An 8315-nucleotide genomic window follows, 5' to 3' on the forward strand; every position below is an offset into this window, starting at 1 on the left:
ATAGTATTTGCATATAAAATCATCAGTTGTACCTCCAAAGTTCCTCTCAAGGTGTTCACTTCTTCAATGCTTCCAATAGGCAGACTTAAGGCATTGCCAATTTTGTTAACAGACTGCCTCACATCCATACCCTGCAAGTCAAAGGTGCCCTTAACAAAGAGTGGGGCAATGTTGAATTGTGCAAGTACGATGTTGAAAGCACTCACCACCAGGTCTAGGATGGGGGTAATATCGATAAGTGTTCCCTCTCGAGTGCGAGAGTCATAGGGTGTGGTTTCGTCGTATGATGAATCAATGTCCGCGTAGTACTCTTCGGCCGATCTTTGCCTCAACTTGGATCGGGTGGCAGATTGGTACCACACGAGGTACTTACGAAATATGGACTCACGATGCATGTTGAAATTGCCCTCGCAGTTATGCTCGAACCTTCTCCAGTAATTGATGTGGGTACGGTGGTGCTACGCGAAGTCCGTAACGGACTGTTGATGCACCCGATCGAACCTAGAAAAAAAGAAAAGGACAAACGAGTCAATAAAAGGACCCAATCCATATAACTATAGATGGGCATAATATTCAAGGAAGGAAATCATCTTACTTGTGCAAATTGATCAACATGGAGACTGCATAGGGTAGGAAGGACTACTGCCTGCCAAATTATCTCATCACCCTATGTGGTAGATGCAGCTCTATGGTGTAGAAGCATATCAACAGGCACCTCATGGTCCACAAGTCATTATCTCACCGGCAGAGAGGATTGAGGCCCAAGCTATCCTCCAAATCCTCCACCTCACTCAAAGTGTATGGCTGCCACTGAACCTGTAAAGTAAATAAATCAAGTCATTAGCACTTTTGTTATTAATGATCATCACAAGTTGATAGCATCAAACTAGGACATGCTTATCAAGCTTGGGTGGAGGCATCCATCTCGTTGCTAAACTCAACATATGCCCTATTGGCAAGTGTGTAGGGGGCTAAAATCTGGTCCCACATGTTGGAAGCGGAGGGTCACAACTCAGCAATGCCTATGGGAGGCCAAGAGCGTGGTTGGAGCAACCTTGGCCTCCCCACTGGCATTCTCTCCCAGATCCAGATCTGCAATAGGTACACACAGCCACCAAGTGATGACGACAGTGATCGACATCGGCAGACTTCGTAGAGCTACCAATACAGGAAAGCAAGCACAACCAACTCCTAGTTGTACTAGCCTAGTTGCCCCAGTGAAGCAAGAAGGGGAGGTACATCTAGGAGGTTGTGTCTCTAGTGGAGTCTGGAAGGAGCACAACACCAAACATGTGCATGAACCATGCCCGTGCGTAGAAGTTGACACTGGTGGCATCCACATCCGGAGGGCAAGTCCTAAACCAGTCTCGTAGCCAGCTGATGGGGACCCTGGAGACATGGCCCTTCCTCCCCTCCAGCTAAGGTGGAAGCTCTGCACCCAAGAACTCCTCCACACGGTCCCGCCAACCATCCGAGACGCATCTCCTATTGTGCTCCCCTCTGATTGGCACTGCCAGTGTCATGGTGACATCCTGCAGGGTCACCATCATCTCTCCGCAAGGAAGGTGAAAGGAGTGTGTCTCTACCCTCAATCTATTGTTGAGTGCGGGTAGGGTAGCGGGTTTGAAAGGTGGCATGCCCTGCTTGATGTTCGTGATAGTGGCAAGGTTGGCCTGCTGAAGGAGTGGGGTGTAGTGGGGCATGATGGTGGCTCCATCATGGCCCTGGATGCAGAGCAAGAGAACAACCTGAAATGGCAAACATCAATCCTCATGTTAGAACAATAAGAAAACATATGTAACATAAAGGAAACTCATAAATAGCGCTTCAGGTATCAACCCATCCTCTATCCTCCGTGCTCGGTGCTCCCTCTCATAGTACTCATCCAGGATCTGATACCTCACCATCTTGCAATGAAAAATGTGGCACATGTTAGCAAATGAATACACAAAAACATTATAGAGTATATGTAAAGTACAAATCCCAATAATGACAAAACACAACACATTTAGACGCTTGCAATTCAGCCTATATTTCAAGGCAATTTTGTCTGTTGTGTCCTAGCCTATGGTAATTTAAACAATGGGTGGCCACGGGATCCTCTAGGAAGTGTGTCCCCACCCCTCTCCTTTTGGATAAACTGGGCTGTGCCCGATCCATGTCCATCTTGTACCAGATTCTCTTCCTTGGACCTTTCTTCTTTCACAGTAGGGCCTTATCTGCCACGCATCGAGGATGAGAGTATAGTTCCCATTGATCTTCATCAAGGAATGGTTTGAACCGAGGAGTCCAGGTCTGCAATAATGATCGTACACTGTAGTAGAGCACCATTGGAACCGGTGCCTCTGCATCAACACCACGATCTCAACAAGCTATGATCATGTGGGAACATGGCATATGCAACAAGGTAAGTATGCCACATGTGCAAGTATTCATGGAGATAACCACCTTGTGCTTCCATGCATCAATGTGATCTCCTCCCACAGTCATTCCACCTCCCGCTATAATCTCATACATTGATGTGTCCATGTCAAAACAGGTTGCCTTTTGAGCATCCATGTTCTTCTTTGCCTTGGCAAAGTCACTAGCAACCCGTGGTGCCCACAGCTTGTTTCAGACCATTAGAGCCTTAGCATGACGGAGCCGGTCTATGAACCACTTGGCGCACTTGTAGAATGTGTACGAGGTAATTGTGATAGCATGCAACAAACGAACACCATTAAGCAAACTATTGAATCCCTCGGCCATATTGCTCGTCATGAACCCATGGCGTTGTCCTCCCGTATTGTGCGCGAGGGACCACATTTCTTTGCTGGGCATCAAACCTTTAAGGAATTCTTTCCCCTGCTCATTTGTCTTCAACAACATCTTCTTTATCTTTTCTTCAATAGGCATGGCTCCGTTTGTCAACACACTTCCTCGAATGGCTTGAAATTATCTCTAATCTTGTCATTCCCTATAAGATTTTGTGCCAAGTGTGTCGTGCACCACCGATGATGCACGTGTCCATGCCCCAGTACCACCTCTCTGATCGCATTCAGGATATTAGTGTGCCTGTCAGATATTATACAAACCTCACACGTAGGTCCCACAACCACTCTCCTTACAAGCCTTAAGAACCATCCCCAACTTGAAGTTCTCTCTTTCTTGACTAGCCCAAATGCTAGGGGGGCCAATTGACGATCTACATCTATCGCAATAGCAATAAGTAGTGTGTCCTCATACTTCCCTATCAGAAAAGTCCTATCAATAGAGAAGACGTCCCGACAATGCTTGAAAGCTTCTATGCATTGTCCAACTGTCCAAAATTCCCTGAAGAATATTTGCCTCCCATCACCCTCCTGCATGGTATTTGGTTTTGGCATATACTCAAAATGCATCTCATGATTCTTCACTTTCATTGCGTACAACATGGCCGGCAAACACTCATATTCTTTAGCCCAATCCCCATAGCACATCTTCAAGGCACGTTGCTTCGAGTGCCACTCTTTGCCATACTTAATGCGATAGTTCCAAATAATTGCAACCATCTCAATGAGGGCGGCATTGTAGGCATATTCTTGATCGTATTAACTGACCGGCTGGCAATGAACTTAGATGTCAATTGTTGGTGTTTCATCTTAGGCTCAGTAGTACCACAAGTGTGAGGCTATACAACGCTAGTAATCTTCCATTGATCCATTATAGTCTTGCGCGCCCATACAGTCCACTGACAACCCCTCCTACATTTGATTCTGTACCACCTTTTCTCGTGCGAGTGAACCACACCATAGGGCCAATGGTGCAAAACTACACACTCCTACATCCATAGCTTCAACACCTCCATAGTTGGGAAGATCATCCCCTTACTAATGATATTGGTCGAATCAGCGGGTGGGTTACAGTTCTCTCCGTACTTCGTATCAACAACTGCTCTATACACCTGGCTAAGGTCCCTAAAATCAAGCACAAGGGGATCATGCCCTTAGCTTCCTCAAGGCAACAATTTCTCTAGCGGACAACTACACCACCGGTTTGTCATCATCCGAGTGAACAGTTCTCTCATCCTCGTACATCTCCTTATCACTGAAAACACCTACATCCACCAGGTCGGTTGCGATGCCAACTACAACTAAATCATTAGGAACCATGTCTCCAACATCAGCAATAATCGGTGCTTCCATCGTGTCACCATGAGGGACTTTTGTACCTTCTAGAACCTCCTGTGCTAAAGGCTCGGTATCCAAATTGAAATCAACACCATCATCTGCATTTGGTTGTGATGCCACTCCCACTTCAACTTTGCATTGCTGCGGAGGAGCACTCATCATCCTTCTGACCACCAAATCTAAAATTCTAACCTCTTACTTCATCATGAATTTAACATAAGCATCCCATTCACTCTCACTGCCTATTGAGGCCATCATCTTTATGTGTGGTCCATTCGATGAACCCACATCAATCATCCCTTCAAACCCAACTTCGACCCCTTCTTTCATCCATCCCATCCGCTCTTTCACTCGGGCACACAAACTCGACAAAGACGGTGTCTCACAAAAAACCAAAGTCTCCTATCACATGTTCACAAATATGACACTGTCGTTATCAGTCCCCTCAATAGTTCCACCATGGTTCAACCTCACAAATCTAGCCACCTACATACAACCAAAATCGTACAAAATGCATCAATTGAAATAATTGAATATACAACTTCTTGCGTATGCAAAATTACATCTACATACAACCGAAATCACATAAAATACATCAATTGAAATAATTGAATATATGACTCCTTGCATATGCAAAATTATAAACTAAGGAAACTAGGGACACTTATGTATTCCTAAACCGACGTGACTGAAATTAGGAAACTTATGTATTCAATCCTAAGCAAGCATGACTCACAATATGAAAAAGTTCAATGTCTCGAGCAACAACTTACCCTTTAGTTCCACCAGCTTGCACAATGCTTTTTTCAACACCAACCACAGGAAACAGAGTACCCTATAAGACATCAAAACATCTTCATTGTAAAGCATATAGACTAAACATTACAACTAAACATATAAAGTCCAATATGACAAGTGCAAAAGATCGATGGCACCATACATATATACATGTGGACAAATCAAATTGAATCACACAGCCATCCAAAATGGAATGTTACATTAAATAGTGTTTCTTTGTGAAGGAAACACAAGGAACTAAAGGAGCAGATATCAAGTCCCGCAATTTCATTACCAAAAGCAAATAAAATTTCTTTGATTGTCACAAATTTCTGGATTTATACGCATCACATATAGGTGACAATAAGTGTTGCTCCAAATATCATATGCATCTGCCAAAATACATATGTTTGATTTACTCTTTCAGACATATACACATTCATAATGTTCCCAGAATCCAAATACAGCCATATATATGTTCAAATTGTTCCCAGACTCCAAATAGTGCCATATATGCTACGTAACGAGCAATTCATAAACACAAATATTAATATTTACATGGAGATACCACAAAAATTCATATGGCCTTACCTTCAGACCTTCCTGTGTGCCCCTCCTTTTCGAATGTTAGCTCAACTCTTCTTGCTGGAGATAGAAGAAATAATTTAATGAGTTTGCTCACTAGGACGTAGCTTAACCATAAAATGCAAAATTATATATTTTTTGTTAGCATGAAGACAACTTGATTAGCAAATAACAAGTGACCACCAATATCCCTAAAATAATTGCGAACAAGAAGATACCCAATCTAGACTAGGAAGTGATGACATAGTATGCTACACAAGGCAAATGGTTAGAATTTCATATAATGATGATGATGGTCTTTAAAGCATCGAGTGACATATAGGGTCTTTAAAGCATCGACGTTCTATGATATCACTCTACCAATGATGTTGGCCCTCTAGGTGTCCCGTTGATGGAATGCTAAAGGAGATGGTCAATACCCAATTAACAATATAGAGGTGGAACTGAACTAACAATGCATGCATGTATTCGGTATTGTTAAGTATAGGCCTAGAATTTTACATTCTTAACATGTTCAAGAGTAGGACTCCACATGTTTTGGTTGTAATTTCAGCGAATCCACTCTGAACTAGGATCATATAATAGAGATTGACGTATTTGATGCCATGGATCTGTAACCCATCATCTTGTTAGGGGATAACATCTCCAAACAGATATTAGATTTCTAACCTAGACATACAAAATAAGGGCAAAGCAAAGAAATGCAGGAAAGATTAAATCAAATATTATATGGGAAATGTATTTGTGTAATTGTATTTTTTGTATATATGTATCATCATCATGAAAATTCATTGACAAGACAACTAAGCTATAAGGCCAAAAGAGAACCATGTGATGTACGTGATAATTTGCTTCTGAATATAACCTGGTATGAAAATTGTTTGGTTAAACTACTTAAGGCCAAGTACAATATGCTTGTCGTGGGTTAGTCCCTGATAATATATTCAGAGTATGTCGGACGATGGGTGCGTGATCAATATTTCCAGTGGTTGTTGGTGAGTATGTGTGTATCGAAGGAACTCAAGAACACCAATGTTTATCCAGGTTCAAGCCTTCCTCATGATAATAGTCTTACATCTTGTGTATTTTCTTATGAGTTGGATTATGAACCTCCTCCTTTTTACAGGCCCAATCCTCCCCCTTTATATAGTAGGAGACGAAGTGTACATACAAGCAGATTGTGCCAAAATACGGTGGCTACCCTATACCTAACAAAGATAGCTACTCCTAGATCATCACTATAGGTGGAGGGTACACCCTGTCCGGCTTGGTCATCCTGCATGTCCTATCCCATCTGCCAACCACTATCATGCCTGCTACGTGTTCATCACGCCCGCCAACCCGATCATTATGTACGTCTATCAGGCCATCTCGTAGCATTAAATGCCACGGGACGTGTCACACTGTCTCTGCACCGGCCCACGACTTCGCTTGCCAAAAGGGTACCTGGGGAAGTAAAATGTATGAGTGGATGACATTAAATGCGATTAGATTAGTTAGGTGAGTACCTGCCTCGCGACCAGCCCTTGCTGGTCGTAGGATTCCCATCTTTAACTAGGGACTGGTCGTGTGAGCCCTGCCTGGTCACATAGGGGGCATGGTTTTGGAAATATCAACCGCCAGCTAGCACATGCCGGTCTAGGCTCTCCTAATAGGGGTTGGCCTAGGCCCTTCTGACATGGAGACCCCCTTATTCTTTACATTGATAGTAGCTCCTAAGCTCCACTACGGATGAAGTGGATTGGTTCACCGTATGGTCCTGAGGTCGCTGGACTCCATTTGGCTATGGTCTGGCCTCGTCAGATCACTTGGGCCCCATGTGAACATAAGTTCGCCCAGGGAGTGATCATCGAAGTGGCCCGCTCTTGGGGTCAACTCAGGAAACCTCATCCCAAGTGAAGGTTTAAACGTCCAGGGAGGGAGGGAGGGGGAGAGAGAGAGAGAGAGAGAGAGAATCATGGGAGAGAGAAACATTAATGCCACCGGACCCGAGGGAATTTCGGTACTCCTGACGTATTTTTGTGAATTTTGTGGTGGCTGAACTCCGCGACGGTTGGAAAGCCCAAGGTTCCCCATCCTTTCGCCACCTCCCATAGCCTCCAAGCCTTTTGCGCTTAGAGCCCTTCTTCTCCGTCCCCATTCTTACACCCGCCATGGCGCCGCTCATCGGTAATGAGCCATATTTTCCCAAGTCCAAGTATAATGCAGCAAGGCTGAAATAGATGTGTGACACTGGCTTGCTTTCTCACCGCCTGTCTTATGGATACCGCTTCGAGGATAGCTGCTCACTCCTCGCCTAGGCGAGGTCATCATGTTTGTTTCCTTCTTCCTGGCCGGCCTCGTGCTAACCTTCTCTGAGTTCTTCACAACCATCATTACCTTCTACGACATCCATCACCTCCATCTTAACTCCAATTTCATTATCATGCTGAGCATCTTTTCTCACATGTGCGAGAACTTTATTGGGGTCAAGCCATATCTTGATCTCTTCTAGTTTTTCTACTCAGCCTAGTCGGTGACCAGACTTGCCACCAGGAGCTGCAGGTTTTGTTTCCGTGATGAAATTATGGATTCCTACCTCGACATGCGCTTCAAGTCATCGTGGTCTGGCTAGAGGGAGGATTGGTTCTACCTATCAGCAGACAACGCCTTAGCTAACCTGCACATGCTGAGCACATCGGCACTGGTCACCAAAAACTAGGGGAGCGCCCCAAAGACAACTTCAAAGTTGTTGACCCTTGCCACTCGGGTCAAACGTCTAAGGATGCCGGGCTGACAGGATCGGACACCGTCTATGATTTTGTC

The sequence above is a fragment of the Phragmites australis genome, chromosome 8 (assembly GCF_958298935.1).
Source record: "Phragmites australis chromosome 8, lpPhrAust1.1, whole genome shotgun sequence".
Taxonomy (NCBI): domain Eukaryota; kingdom Viridiplantae; phylum Streptophyta; class Magnoliopsida; order Poales; family Poaceae; genus Phragmites; species Phragmites australis.